The 16,755-nt window shown below is 41.1% G+C and overlaps 1 long non-coding RNA gene across 1 annotated transcript in view; it reads right to left on the bottom strand.

Moving 5' to 3' along the window:
- LOC309621661 overlaps positions 1 to 16,755 on the bottom strand; it is a 278,524-nt gene that overhangs the window by 9,139 nt on the left and 252,630 nt on the right. The gene's annotated exons all lie outside the window — the stretch shown is intronic.

The raw sequence follows: 16,755 nt of genomic DNA, 5'->3' as shown, positions 1-16,755 counted from the left end.
TTGTGATCACACCGGGCCCACCCGGATAATCCAGGATGAACTCTCTATTTTAAAGTCAGCTGGTTAGCAGCCTTAATTCAGCCTGCAACCTGAGTCTCCTCTCGCCCATTAAGGTCACATATTCACAGGTTGTGGGGATTAGGAGGTGGCCCCCTTCAGGGTCCCTTGTTCTACCACAGTGTAACTGACTCATTCATGGTCACACGGTCAGTGAGTGGCAGGCCTTGCGTGCCAGCCTTGGTGACTTGGCTCAGCCTCTGCTTTTTCCCTCCTCTCTCGATCCATGTGCCAAGGGCCCAGCTGGGGGCTGAGGACACAGGAGTATGAAATACCCTCAGACTCTGACCTCATGGCTCTTCTGTTCCATGGGTGTCTTGGAGCAGGATCTCATACACTATGGGCCAGAAGAGTTTAAGGCACTAAGCTAGAGGTAGTGCAGGAAGAAGTTATCCTAAATTGAGCACACTGAGTGAACATTTTCGGACGAAGAAGGGGTGGGTGAGGAGGTGGGCACTGAAGGTAGATTGGAACAATAATTAAAGACACAAGTAGAGCCCACTGGGGACCTGCCTGGGGCCAGTCCCTTTGCCCCCACTTTGACTACGTGTTGACCTGTGCGAAGTTTGTGTCCCGGTATTCTTGTTTTCATGCACTTTGTACGTGCCCACATGCACACGCGTGTGTTTGCACTGCGTTGGGTTCTGTGGCACTGTAGTCAGGCCCCGGCATCCACACAGCCCTGGGAATGTCCAGGCCTTGGGGCTGCCTAATCAACCCTTGAGCATTGCTAGCTGGGGCATCACTCCTGGGTCTTCTGGAGGCCCAGCTATGAGTGCAGTCACAGGCCAATGGAGAATAGATGGAGTTGGCCTCCAAAGCCAGACTCACATCTTCCCCAAAGCCTGCTCCCACCCAGGCACCCATCACCTATCCACCCTTTTGGGATTAAAGGACCTGAATTGGAGCCCAATCTCTGCCAGCTGTTGACTGGTGGATGCCAACGTCCTTGAGCCTCAGTTTCCACAAACGTAAAAATGGGCATAATAATAATACCTCTAAGGAGCTATTGCAAAGATGAGATGAATATGAATGCGCTTTGTGGCTGTAAGGCACATGTGAGCAAGCTGTCTTATTAAAGCAATGCATGCCAGTGTAATAACGGGCTTCCTCAGATGCCTGTGATAGACCCAGCTAAACTACAGAGATAGGACTCTAGGAATAAGAGGAATTGTTTTTAACAAATCACTCCAGAGATCACTTATTTAAGTGAAATTTGTCCCCTTGGAATACCAGACACATATCTGAGCATAATCAAAATGTTCTCATTTAATTTCCCTTTTGAACCTAGGATAGTCATTTGGATTCCTCGGTGAAAGCAAGTCTCCATCTCTGAAAGTAGACTTCATTTTTTTTTAAAGCCAAAACACATCTACTGCCAAATCTTATTAATAAGGAGGAGATAATGGTTTGGGGCCAAATATTTTTTCTTAAATGCCATGAACTGGCCAAGGGAGATGTTCCCAAGAAACAGTTTTCGGCTTGTTTTTGCACAGCTGGTGGTGTCGGAATCAGGGAGAGCTTCTCCAGGGAAAGTATTTACCTGCAACCATCAGATGTGGCCAGGTTGTCAGATGGCTTATTATGCTCGTTTGTCACAGCAGAGGTTTTGCTACAAAGGCTCCTCCTACCACTCAAATCCCCCCAAACACAGAGCTTTCTTTACCTTATATTCTGGGCCTAGGAGAGAGTATAGCTTTGGTATCAATATACAAGGGTGAGGTTTGGGAAACTCGCTGCCTGATTTCTGATCCTGGCTCCAACACTTGCTTGCCAGGTCATCTGGGGAAGTCTCTGAACTTCACTACTTTATTTTATTCATTGATTATTCACCCAGCGATTCTCAACCGAGGGTGATTGTCCCCCTGACCCGGGACATCTGACCATGCCTGGGGCCATTACTGGTTGCCACAACTGGGGTGGGGAGAGTGTGCTACTGGAACCTAGTAGGTCACGGCCAGGGATACTGCTAAACATCCTACAATGCACAAGACAGCTCTGCCAACAAAGAATTATCTGCCCCCAAATACCCACAGTGTTGAATGTGGAAACCCTTGTACTAAATAGAATTAATACTAGTACCGATCTCCCAGGGCTGCTATGAGGATTGAATGAGGTAACGTATCCAAAGTGTTTACTGTGTTGCCTGATGCGTGTTGGGATGCAGTTGGTGTTAATTACATTAATGAATATAAGCAGTATTTTGACTGTAATGTTCAACCTGCTGGTATACCCACCACCCTTCTCTGTTCTTTGCACCCTCACTACTACTGAACACCCTCATTTTGATATGCATTTTCACAGAGGCCTTTGGAGACAGCAAAGTGGTCATCTAGCAGGTTAGTGGAGGAATGGATCTTCTGTCCTTGGAAATTCTCATGCCCTGTCCCACTACTAGCAAATTCTTCATCCTGGAGTGAAGACCAAACACCATTATGAATATTACTACCTCAATTAAAACAATTGTTCCCATGTATCTGGTGCTTTACATAAATTATTTCAATTTCATATTTCCTATAACTCAGAAATGGTATTACTATCGCCCAGATGGCCGAGGCTCAGAAAATATTAAGTGGCTTGGACAAAATTAAAGGGCTAGGAAGAGGCAATAGCCAGATTTAATCCCACATCCATTTTGACAAATATCGTACATTCTATGATCCCTGATGTTGAGTAGAGACGTGGTGAGGAAACTTGCTGTCTGGCCATGGGACCAGCGCTCTGGACTAAACGCCTGCTCCTTTCCTAAAGAATTCGTGTTTGCTTCTCTCAGCTTCGTAGCATTGACGAAAGCTGTTAGCTGCCTAATTAAACATATTTGTTTCAGGCATGAAATGGTCTTAGTTAAAACCTCTGAGTATCTGTAACTTGTCTTTCAAGGGGTATTAAAAATTCATTTTCTAGAACACTGATAGAACTCCATCTGCCCCCTCCCAAGCAACAGAATCTATGTCTTCACAATCCATAATGCAAACTCAATCTTGGAAGGAATGTTAAAATGATAAACATGTTACTTGTGATGTGTGGCTGTTTAATGATGATGCCATCGAGCAGGGAAATGAGACCCATGTCAGATGTGGTTTTGAAGGAGAGCCCTGCAGGAGGCAGAGACTTTCAAAGAGATTTTTCTTCTTGGGAAGATCGTGTTGCATATGTACCTCTCTTTCCAAAGCTTTTTAAAAACACATTGGCCTTTCTGCTTCCTCTCTGACTCATGTTTCAAAAGCGTGTGGATCTATTCGTTTTACAATTTCTCTTGCTAAATGGAGTCATAATTGATTATTCCTTGAATTTAAGCTTTTGTGATTGTAGCTGTTAACTTTTCATTGTGGTTATGATGAAAGTATCGGCGGGGAAAAGGAGAGGGTGGTTTTCTTAGCATCTGATTTCTGAATGTACTCTCTGATTTTCTCATCTTCTGAAAGGCAGTATAAATGGGATGGCTCAGCGTCGAAAAACACAGAGATGAACAAGTGTCTTAAGTTTCTCCTTATGTTCACAAAATTGAATTCGTGGACCAAGTTTGTAGAAAGATCTCCACACCAACAGCTCAACTGCCCAGCTTTATCCTGCAGCATTTTAATCTGGTCTATTCTCCTGGTCACAGAGCCTTGCTACTTTTAAGTGTGGTCAACAGACCAACATTATCACCATTACCTGGGAGCCTCTCAGAAATGCAGAATCTATGCTCCACCCCAGAACCACTGAATCAGGATCTGCACCCTTATGGAGAGCCCCAGGTGATTCACGGGCATGTTGAAATTGGAAAGACACTGAGTATAGAGTCCCTTGTTCAAAGCCATATTACCAGTCATGGTATCGGCCTTAGACTTCCTCCCTGTTGAAAGAGGCTGTGGGATATAAGCCCCCTTCCAGTCCTGAAGTTATGGACCTAACAAGCACTGAGCATCTTTTTTATGTCATCTTCCATACAAGACATTGGGGCATCCTTCAAGCACGGTTCCTGTCCCCTGATGCTTCTCCATGCACAGGAGACAGAGGACAGAGCAGCCCTCTTGAATAGACTATTCTGCAGTGTTCTAGATCATATATATATTAGCCATGCCAGGCTCTTGAGCACTTGAAATGTGGCTGGTGCAACTGAGGAACTGCACTTTGGTTTCATTTTCATTAAATTTAAATAGCCATGTCTGGCTAGTGACCACCATATTAGATAATGCAGCTGCAGAGATACCAACATGCTTATGAGAACATGAACAGGGTCTGTAGGAGCAGTAAGAAGAGAGGAGGTCACCCAACCTGGGCCAGTGCCTGGCATTCAGGCATCTTGGTTGATGACATGGAGGGGACTCAGGGACCCTCCCCTTGGGAGGTTTAAAGTCCACCACAAGCTCTTTTCCCACCTTATCTCTCACTTCCAGCCCTCCCTCCCTTCAGAGTTGAAACCATCCTTGCTTTCCATGTACAAGCTTCCTAAAATCTTCTTTTTCCTTCTTCTGCCTAAAAGAATTCCTTTTCATCCTTTAAGATCAAATCCAAAAGCCTGTCTTGAAATTCCAGGTCAATATCACTTCCATTTGGCTCCTTTGTCCCAATGCCCCATTTGTCTCTACCGGGGTAGAAGGTATCAAGGCCCAGGAAGGGAGGATGTGGTTGGGAAGTGGAAAACCAGGACCTGAAGTTCTACAGATCGGATGTGAATTCCAGTCTAGCTTTGTGAACTTGGGCCAGTTTTATAATCTCTCTAAGCTGCAGCTTCCACATTTGTTAGATGGCGGTTAAAAAAAAATAGGCTTATAAGTTGATTGTGATTTAAATGATTGTCTGCATGTAATTCTTAGCTCAGTGCCTAGTATGTCATGAGCCCTTGAAAAATACATTAATAGACAACCAACAGCGACCTACTGTATAGCACAGGGATCTATACTCAACATCTTATAATAACATATAATGGAAAAGAATCTATACATATATAACTGAGTCACTTTGTTGTATACCTGAAACTAATACAACATTGTAAATCAACTATATTTCAATTAAAAAATATTTATTATTTGTACTACATTTTTATCAGCATATCCTCCTCCATATTCTTGTATTACTGATGTCTAATTACAAAATGATGTGGTATGAGCTCTCCTAAAAATCTTTTCATGACTCCTTTCTACCCCATAAAATGGCTGGCACAAAGTTGGTGTTTAATGAGTATTTAATGAATATATGAACAAATTAATGAGGGGATGAGTATGTGGATGGACGAATGGTTAGATAGATAAATGCCTGACTGGCCCATGGAGATGTCCATTGAAAACAGCAATCTCTCCCAGGGCCAGTGACATTTGAAAGTGACCATCATATGGGATAATGGTCCCTCCCCTAAATGCCCTACCCTCACCTACTGCCTGATGAAAAGAACAGGAATTATAATACAAGAGGCATACCTTGTTTTATTGTGCTTCGCAGATATTGCATTTTTTACAGACTGAATGTTTGTGGCAACCTTGCATCCAGCAAGTCTATTGGCGCCATTTTTTCAACAGCATTTGCTCACTTTGTGTCTCTGTGTCACGTTTTGGTAATTCTCACAATATTTAAAAAATTTTCATTATTATTATATTTGTTATGATGATCTGTGATCAGTGATCTATGATTGTATTAGTGCAAAAAGATTATGATTCACTGAAGGCTCAAGTCATGGTTAGCATTTTTTAGCAATAAAGCATTTTTAAGTTAAGGTATTTACATTGGTTTTTTAGACATAATGCTATTCCACACTTAATAGATTACAGTATAGTGTAAACATAACTTTTTTAACTGAAAGTACAGTTGACTTACAATATTATATTAGTTTCAGGTGTACAACAGTGATTTGCTATTTTAATAGATTTTACTCCATATAAAGTTATTATAAAATATTGGCTATATTCCTTGTTCTGTACAGTTAAACATACATTTTCTATGCACTGGGAAACTCAAACATTCGTGTGAGTCAACTTGACTGTGGTGGTCTGGCACTGAATGTGTAATATCTCTTCCTGTAATAAGTACTTCTTCACTACAAAGAATAAGAAAATGTCAGGGGAAAATGACAGAAGAACTTTAAAACAAAATCCCATCATCCATACAAAGTTACTGAGTCTTAGCAGGTTAAATTATATCCTTCCAGGCTTTTTCCTGTGTATATATTTTTTAAAAATCTATGATTATATTGTATTTGTAATTCAGCTGCACATTTTCAAAATTAACAAAGAGATCCTGACACACAACACTAAGTTGGTGAGTATTTGGAGCAACTGGGGCTCTCATAGGCTGCTGGGAAAAATCAAAATTAGTACAATCCTATGGAAAACTGTTTGGTGGTCTCTGCTAAGGCTGAATATATGTAGAGCCAATGATCCTGCAATTCTACTTCTAGGTACATACCCAACAGACCCGTGTGCATATGATCACCAATAGCAGCCCATACAAGAATTATGGCCACACTACACATGATGGATAACACTGGAAACCACCCAAATGCTCATCCACAGTGAAGCAGGTAAATAACTGTAGTATATTAATACAATGGAATGGAGACGAGGAAACTACAACTCTGCACAACAACAGGGATGGATCTTACAAACAAAATATTCAGAAGAAGAAGCCAGGGACTAAAGAATACACATGATAGGATTCCATGTATCAAGTTCAAAACCAGGCAAAACTGGTCGTAACCCTGGGAGGAAGTAATGATCAGAACGGGGCACCAGGAGGGCTTTGAGGTGATGTATTTTTGCATCCAGGTACCAGTTGTATGTGTGTGTTCATTGAACTGTACGCTTATGATTTATGCTTTTGTCTGTGTCTGTTCTACTTCAATAAAACCTACTTAAAAAAAATCTCCCATGACATTTTTGTATACCCCTTTTGTAAGCTCATGTTAATGACTGCAAAATGTTCCATTTAGTTGATGTGCCACATTTACCTAACTATTTTCCCATGATTAGATACTTTTTTCTTCCTGTTCTTTCCACCCTTTTCAACAACGCTTTGATGACAATCCTTGTATGTGCTTGGAAATGTGGATAAAGGCTTATTTCCTTAGGATTGATCCCAATAAGTGAAATGAAAGGGTCTGGAGGCTCTTGGTGCTATTCCAAATTGCACAGAAAGGGCTGCTTTGATCATCATTCTTGTTGCTGGTTTATTTGTTTGCATGAAAAAAGTTCATATCGTCAGGGTTCTGAGCAATTTAGACTTTCAAGAGTATTGGATGAGCGTGAACATTTGATCATACCCCTACCAACTGTGGGCTCTCTCAAGGAAAAAAAAAATTTTTTTTTCGAGGAAAAACAGTCTAAGTGAGAATTCATGGTTCTCACTTTGAATTCTGTTTCCCCGGGGATGGCTTTTCCAGCATCAAGCAAGAAGGCGCCTCTTTCTCAGGACCCAATTTCCCATCTCAAGGAAAAGCCAAGCACAGCCTGCTAAGTGCAGAGGCGGCTGAGAAGTATAGATTCCCACGCAGAACACAGGCGATTTCATGCACAAAATGGATATTTTGCTCCGTTTTGCTGAGCTGAAATCAAGGTGCGCACTGGAGGCCTGACAGGTCCTTAGCTGTAGCAGCACAAACGTGCTGTTACAAGACTTGAAAACTGTTTTGAAAGATTTGCTTAGTTTTCCAAAAAGAACTGTCAGTTCCCAGCTAGCGTGAGGCTGGCTGCTGAGGTGGGGAAGGAACCAAAAAGATAAATAAGAATACGAATCCAAATACATACATACATACACATATATATATATATACACACACACACACACACACACACACACACACACACATATATATATATATATATATATTAAGTAGTAAGCAATTATTTTTTCTAGTTGGAGTCTATTTGACATAAAATATTATGTTAGTTTCCATACAATCTTCATGTTAATGCCAGGAGGATTCAACAGCACAGCGCCGGGTTTATACAGATGCCAAAACACCCCCAAGAGTCACAAGCAATCTGACAAGTTGAGGCTTGAAACCAGAAATAGCAGAATTGATTTAAGACATTCACTCTCACATCCAGTTCACCCTAAGAAGAGATTTGGAGTCTAATGATCCAGGCTAGGGCACTGAAATAAATGTTCTGGTCATTCTTCTTAAAAAAGGAAGTGAAATAGAAAAAAAATCTTTGGGATATAGAGGCAACTGGTTTCCATGTTGGGTTTTAGCGAGGAGATAAAGATTATTTTCTGAGCATTCCTTTGGCTTTTCAGGAGGTGACAGAGGGGATATTTTTGTCCTGTAAATTTTACTCACTAAGAAAATGTGGTTGTCTGACCCAAAGCACTGCCATAGACTTTTTGCTGTGAACCCCACAGCAAAAGGAGTCTGTGACTCACAGGTAAAAAAAATTTTTTTGGTCATAAATCAGGTTTTACTCTGAATAAGATGGTAGACCAAGTCAAAAGAGCTGGTTCTAGGGACAAAGCTAATGATCTGGCTACTGCCTTGGTGGTCCTGCTATATCAAAGGCAGAATTCCGAGGGGGGGGGGCACTTGTAGGGGGGACAGGGGAAGGAATCAATCTGGGGTAGAGGGGCGGTGCGGGGGTCCCGTGAAACTCTCTACCCCTTTCCCCATGTGTGAAAATCATACACCTAACAAAATCGCGCAATTGTTTTTCCTATAAGTCAAATGAAAAGTTGGCATTTTATTTCATTGAAAGCAATTTATAAAAAGCAACTGTACAAAAATATATACGTAAATATACTATAAGTGCTTTCTGCAGCTGTAATAACTAAAGCTAGCAGGAAACACACTATATATCTATCAATAGCGGAATAAAACAACAAGTGATGAAACCTCCACATAATAGGATTGCTGTGGCTACCAACAAAAAAGTAGACCCACACATCCTGACATGAGAGAATGTCCATGATATGTTCCTGAGACAAGCAAGTGCAGAACAATATCGATAGTACATACCCCTTAAAAATCTCTCCCGCAAGACAGGTGGAAACTTTCTCTTTTATTTTACACATTTCTGTGCTATCTTCTTTCTTAAAAATCAAGTCCAATGAAAGAAAAATACATAGTTAATTTCCTGGACTGTTTGTAAGGATTTTTGTTTGTTTGTTTGTTTGTTCTTCCAAATCGAAAGTAGCTGTTTTGGTGAGAAATTTAAAATGGAAACACTTTCTATTAAGCTGTGGTCCTACACTAGGAGGATGAGTCCTCTTTTTTTAATATTCTTTAATAATATTTAAAAAAATTTTTATTGGCGTATAGTTGATTTACAATGTTGTGTTAGTTTCTGCCGTGCAGCAAAGTGAATCAATTATACATATACATATATCCACTCTTTTTTAGATTCTTTTTCCATATAGGTCATTACAGAGTACTGAGTAGAGTTCCCTGTGCTACACAGTAGGTCCTTATTAGTTATCTATTTTATATAGTAGTACGTATATGTCAATCCCAATTTCCCAATTTATCCCCCTTACCCCCTGGTAACCATAAGTTTTTTTCTACATCTGTGACTCTATTTCTGTTTTGTAAATAAGTTCATTTGTATCATTTTTTTTAGATTCCACATATAAATGATATCATATGATATTTGTCTTTCCTGATTCCTCTGTAGAAGCAGGGTCATTGTGAGGTTTTCTGTGGTTCTACCAATACTTGGACCTCAGTTACAGTTGTGATTTTCCACTTCCTAAGTTCCCTCTTATGCTATTTGCAGCTCTGCCTGGAAGGCAGGTGTGATTAGGCCCACAGCTGTCTTGCCCAAGACCACAGAGCTGGAAGCAGCAGAACCAGTCCTCCAGTTACTACTGTCTGACCCTAAATCCCAAGACTGGCAATTGCCCAGAGCTAGTTCCTTCCATTTATATATCTAAAATGGTGGTCTTAGAAACTTACTCTTTTATTTGTTGGGAAAATTGGTAGCTGTTCATTTTATCTCAAGACTGCCCACTAAAAATCATACTTTCTGGTTTCAAACTGCTTCATAGCTGTTTGACTTTGGAAAATTTGCTTAACATCTCTGCACTTCAGTTTTCTCAACTATAAAACTGAGATAACAATTATGCTTACCTCTAAGTGTTATTGTGGAACTAAATGAACTAACATTTGTAGAGTAGTAAAGGCAGTTTCTGGTACATAGCAAGAAAATAATGAGTGCTAGCTGTAATTATTAATATTAAACTCATTTTGCAGACTTTGGCATATCAGATGCCTCAGTTTCCTCATCTATAAAATGTAGCAAGTAACATCAATTTCTCAGGGTTTTTATGACAATTAAATGAGATAATGTATGTAAAGTACTTGGCATCAGATAGGAGCTTAAAAAATGTTAGCCCTTTTTCCTTTTCTGAACTTCTGCTTCTTAGATGACCCTCATCCATGGGTAGTAATGATATTTCTGTGAAATGCTTGTTGGTATTTATGAGGACAAGATGCTCATATTGGCTAAGGGTGACCTGGAGAATTGTTTATGAGTCAGACAAACAGTGCAGCAAAGGAAAAGGCCCCTACAGCCAAATATTCCTGTGCCCTGAAGCATAAAGAGTAAAGTGGAGTAGGGCATTCAGAGAGCATTCTGGAAGCCCCTGGGAAACCATGAGGGCAAAATGATGGGGGAAGCAAGTCAGCATTTCCCAGTGTGGAGAAAACCTTCCCAGATTGGGTGGAAGAAACTTTGCTAATCCCACGTCTAACTGCACCAAAAATCCAGGCATGTTTATTGCAGGAAACAATGAACAAGGGTTCTTCACCTCTAGGAATGGCCTTGCTGGGTAAGAAATGCATTAGGGGAATCAAAAGTCCCTTAACCAGAAGTGTGTACAAATTAGAGCTTTTGGCATGGACCTCTCTGTATACCCTGTGGTAGAGAAGGAAATATGTAATACAATATGTGTCGCAGGGTAAAAATGCATCCAATTCCTAAGTGAAAATAGAGTCTGGGGCAATTGCTTCCCAGTTAAGCCATATTTGCATTCATTGAAGTAAGTGATAACTGTGATATGATGATATTTCTAGAATTCTTGATTTCAATGTTCTCTGATGTTTGGCTTTTTTCCCCCCTTCCATCCTTCTGGAATCTTTTGACCTGGCATATAAAAGTATATTTCAGGACAATGCACTTATCCATGCTAAACTGTATTTTTTCTTACTGGAAAGATAATTTAGCATAATGATTAAGAGTGTAGGGCTGTTTCCGATTTTTTGTCATTAGTGGAAACACTCCCATTTACCACTGCAACAAAAAGAATAAAATACCTAGGAATAAACCTACCTAAGGAGACAAAAGACCTGTATGCAGAAAACTATAAGACACTGATGAAAGAAATTAAAGATGATACAAACAGATGGAGAGATATACCATGTTCTTGGATTGGAAGAATCAACATTGTGAAAATGACTATACTACCCAAAGCAATCTACAGATTCAATGCAATCCCTATCAAACTACCAATAGCATTTTTTAAAGAACTAGAACAAAATATTTCACAATTTGTATGGAAACACAAAAGACCCCAAATAGCCAAAGCAATCTTGAGAAAGAAAAACAGAGCTGGAGGAATCAGGCTTCCTGACTTCAGACTATACTACAAAGCTACAGTAATCAAGACAGTATGGTACTGGCACAAAAACAGAAATATAAATCAATGGAACAGGATAGAAAGCTCAGAGATAAACCCATGCACATCTGGTCACCTTATCTTTGATAAAGGAGGCAAGAATATACAATGGAGAAAAGACAGCCTCTTCAATAAGTGGTGCTGGGAAAACTTCACAGCTACATGTAAAAGAGAGAAATTAGAACACTCTCTAACACCATACACAAAAATAAACTCAAAATGGATGAAAGACCTAAATGTAAGGCCAGACACTATAAAATTCTTAAAGGAAAACATAGGCAGAACACTCTATGACATAAATCACAGCAAGATCCTTTTTGACCCACCTCCTAGAGAAATGGAAATAAAAATAAAATAAACAAATGTGACCTAATGAAACTTAAAAGCTTTTGCACAGCAAAGGAAACCATAAACAAGATGAAAAGACAACCCTCAGAATGGGAGAAAATATTTGCAGACGAAGCAACTGACAAAGGATTAATCTCCAAAATATACAAGCAGCTCATGCAGCTCAATATCAAAAAAACAAACAACCTAATCCAAAAATGGGCAGAAGACCTAAACAGACATTTCTCCAAAGAAGATAATACAGATTGCCAACAAACACATTAAAGGATGCTCAACATCACTAATCATTAGAGAACTGCAAATCAAAACTACAATGAGGTATCACCTCACACTGGTCAGAATGGCCATCATCAAAAAATCTACAAACAATAAATGCTGGAGAGGGTGTGGAGAAAAGGGAACCCTCTTGCACTGTTGGTGGGAATGTAAATTGATAGAGCCACTATGGTGAACAGTATGGAGGTTCCTTAGAAAACTTAAAACAGAACTACCATATGACCCAGCAATCCCACTACTGGGCATATACCCTGAGAAAACCATAATTCAAAAGAGTCATGTACCACAGTGTTCATTGCAGCACTATTTACAATAGCCAGGACATGGAAGCAACCTAAGTGTCCATCGACAGATGAATGGATAAAGAAGATGTGGCACATATATACAATGGAATATTACTCAGCCATAAAAAGAAACGAAATTGAGTTATTTGTAGTGAGGTGGATGGACCTAGAGTCTGTCATACAGAGTGAAGTAAGTCAGAAAGAGAAAAAACAAATACTGTATGCTAACACATGTATATGGAATCCAAAAAAAAAAAAAAAGGTTCTGAAGAACCTAGGGTCAGGACAGGAATAAAGATGCAGACATAGAGAATGGACTTGAGGACACAGGGAGGGGGAAGGGTAAGCTGGGACGAAATGAGAGAGTGGCATGGACATATATACACTACTCAATGTAAAATACATAGCTAGTGGGAAGCAGCTGCATAGCACAGGGAGATTAGCTTGGTGCTTTGTGACCATCTAGAGGGGTGGGATAGGGAAGGTGGGAGGGAGATGCAAGAGGGAGGGGATATGGGGATATATGTGTACATATAACTGATTCACTTTGTTATACAGGAGGAACTAACACAACATTGTAAAGCAATTATACTCCAATAAAGATGTTCTTTTTTTAAAAAAGAAAGAGTGTATGGCTGGAGCTGCACTTACTGGGTTTGGTTCCTGTCTCTATTTTGTACCAGCTGTGTAACCCTGGACAGGTTACCTACCCTCTCTGTGTTTTTTGTTTTCTTCTCTGTAAAATGGAGCTAATAATAGTACTTCCCTCCTGGGTTTGTTGTGAGGATCAAATAGGATAATGTCTGAAATGTGCTTAGCATAATACTTGCTACACTGCAAATGCTTAATATATGATTATTATTTTATCACTGTGATGTTATCTTTATTATATAACCTTAACAATCCTCTTGTGGGTAAGCGGGGAGGTATCTTACCTAAAATATCAGCTCTGCAATTAACTTGGCTATTTCTTTGCTGTCAGGTCTTAGTGAGACTCTGTTACTCTTTTCATTTTTCCATCTGTAAAATGGAGATAATAGCACCTTGCAAGAGTTTCCAGAGGATTAAGTGAGGTAATGTCTATGGAATCCCTGGTAAGTACTCAACAAATGATCATGTCATTATTCCTTCTTTCTAAAATACTCAGCATTTTACTCATAGGTAAGAACATCCAATTTAGAAGTGCTTTTACTTTAGTTTGTTTTATTTACTTTTACAACTAGCAAATTCAAAAAAACTTGATTCATTCAATACTGTAAAAAGCATATTGGGTGACCAAGATAAATTCTGAAGCAAATGTATGTTTTGATGCCTTAATTTGTAATGCATGTCTATAGGTAGTTGCAGTTTTTATTAATCTTTTAAAAATCTTGTTTACCTCATTTTACTTATAAGCTCAAATTTATCTCTAGTGTAACTACTTGAAAGTAAGAAAAGAAACACACACACACACACACACACTTTTAGTATATACCTATTTTTCATTGCCAAAACTTCAGCACCTGAACCATGCTTTATATATAATTGGTGCTGAATAAACGTTTGTTGAATAAATAAAATAACCCATGAAATTCACTTGTATTATGTCAAACTTCTGTCCCTTATAGTTCCATTTTTCTGGCCCTTATAGTTCCATGTCATTGAGGAGTTGTGTATTTCCTGCTAATGTCTAAGGGAATGATGCAGGCACAGCAGACAAGTGTGTTTTATCTTTGCCAAAAGCCTGGGGCTGACAGTCCAGAATCAGGAGTCATAGCTCTGCTGTGTGACCTTGGGAAAGTCACTTTCTATCTTTGAACTATGCTTCCTCATCTGAAAAATCAGTGGCTGGATTAAATGACCTCTCTGTACCTCCTCCTTTATTCTGCTGCTGGAGAGCAAGTAGCATGATGGGGACTCAGAGTCAGCCTTCATTTTGGGATTTGGGGTGCTGGGGAAGGGTCGGGCAGACGTCTGTGTGAATGATTAGCGGTGCAAATGAGGACAAGCTTCCTAACTTCAAGCCTCAGTTATGCTCATCTGTAGAACAGGAATAATCAAGACTGTCTTCAAAGAGTTGTTACAAGGATGAAAGGAGATATTGCACCTCAGGAACTGAGCACGGGGCCTGGTCCAAACAGAGCACTGGATCAATGGCGCCCATCATTTTGTGTCTCTGCTTCTTTCTTGGCCAGATCCCTCTGTATTGAAGCTAACGGTCATAGTTCTTTTCTTTAATCGTCTCCTGGGCTAATTAAGAGCAATCTCCAGGAGGGACAACGCTGATGAAGCCAATAATATGAATTCGGTGTTTCTGGAATGTGCAGGCAGGTCACTCACTGCTCACTGGCCCTCTTCCACATGCTGCGGAGATATGGCATTTGATACCAGCCTGGAGATCGTTTCCTTCCTCTCTCAAAGCTGGTTTTATTGATCTCCTTACTCTAATGGGGGCAGGGGAGGAAGGAGAAACAGGGAACTGTTAGCAAAGAGGAGGTTGGGTCCACTTGAGTTTGTCTTCACCCACAGAAGCAAAAGCCTAGAAAAGGCTGGGAAAGAGTCCAGGATTAACTTGAGCTCCTGGCATTTTGTTCCCTCTTTTTCAATCAGTTCCCAGCAGGTAGCCATTTTTAATCCTCTATTTATCTTACTTGACCAGAGGTCACGTCTGTTTGCAGGGCAAAGATTAGAGAAGTGGCAGATAATTGGCTGATATCACTAGTAATAAATGAGTATGAGCTTCAGGCCCGGCATAATTAAAAATGTATAAACTCGCATTTTATTCCCCCTTAAAAGTTTACAGTCATCCTTTGGAATCCTTCTGGAACCAGCGTTCAATTTGTTTCTGAGTCATCTTTGCTGTGATAAGAAAAGGGAAGGAAATGGATGACCCAGTAGAAGACACACCCTCCTGTGCAAAAGCAAACCCATATCAGGGAGGGCAGCGTGGAAGCTTCTCCTTGGCGTCCGCTGGGCCCCCAGGAGGAGGAAGATGCCACCAGTCAACTCGCATCTACCTCTGCAGTGATCAAGCTGTGAGTCAGGGTCCTGCTAACACAAACATCATAGGCCTGGTGCAGGGAGTGGGCAAAACCCACCAAACAAATCCAGGTCAACTTCGAACAAGCAGTTATCAGTGCCTGGGCCAGGCTGCCATCGGCAGTGTGGAACCAGGATTCGCTCCCGTGCTGACAAAGCTCAGCTCAGCTTGGGACTTTTGGCCCATTTGCCTACAGATGCCACCACGGTGTGCTCTTTGGGGGTCTGGACTGTGCCACACTGGGAGCTATGCTGTGCGTGGCTGCCTCTTCCCCAGCCCAGAGGACTGTGGTAATTCCAGCAACGGGAAATCTGCTATTTCCAGGGGCAGGCAGGGGTGGGCGAAGGCAGGAGAATGAAGCAGGCACCAGGCGCCGTCCTAGCTCCTCTGGATGCACTGCTGGACTCGGTCTTTGCAGGGGTGCTGGGCATGGGATTGTTTCTGCATTTCACAGATGAGGAAGTTGAGGCCCCTAGAAGTACTGACTTTAGGTCTTACGTATAAGGGGAGGAGCCCTGCTCTGGCCTCTGCTCAGCCTCCAACCCCTCCTCCCTCACAGCTGTCACATGGGGGCAAACGGGCTGAAGATGCTATTGGGTTTGCATCTGAGCAATCGGATCAACTCTCAAGGGTTCACTCTGAAGGGAAGTCTTCCTTCCTGCAGAGTTTCCAGAGTCGATGACAGTCCTGGAAATTCCAGGCCTTCCTTTTCCAGGAAATTACATTGGAAAGAGTGTTAAAGTAGCTTCTTCCTGGTGGTGAAAGTACACGGCACCGAAGTGGTTAGCAACCATTTTGTTCAACCAGAGTATTTACAAGTAGTAACAGGGTATCTGTTTCCTGTCATCTCCGTCATATATCTTAAGGCAGAGAGATTGGAAGCCCATTACGGTCTGATATCTAATCAATATGCCCGTATTCCTACAGCAGGAAATAAAAGAATAGGCCCTTGGGAGCCAGAGTTCAAATTACTCTACTGTCGATTCCAGAGAGCAGCTAATGATAGGCTGTGCTTGGGTGGGGGATGGGCTGGGGGAGGGGCAGGAAGAGACCAGAGTTCAATGGGATGCTTAATTCAAAGATCACATGTGTATTCTCATTGTCTCATTTTAAAGTTACATGTTGTCCCTCAGAAGAAGGAAAGACGAGCACGTTAGTGTCACGTGTCCCATCCCCCCGCCCGCCGCT

This window comes from Balaenoptera borealis, assembly GCF_965194805.1.
Source record: "Balaenoptera borealis genome assembly, contig: HAP1_SCAFFOLD_790, whole genome shotgun sequence".
Lineage (NCBI taxonomy): Eukaryota > Metazoa > Chordata > Mammalia > Artiodactyla > Balaenopteridae > Balaenoptera > Balaenoptera borealis.
The sequence above is the reverse complement of the archived record's forward strand: the minus strand, read 5'-3'. Positions and strand labels throughout refer to the sequence as shown.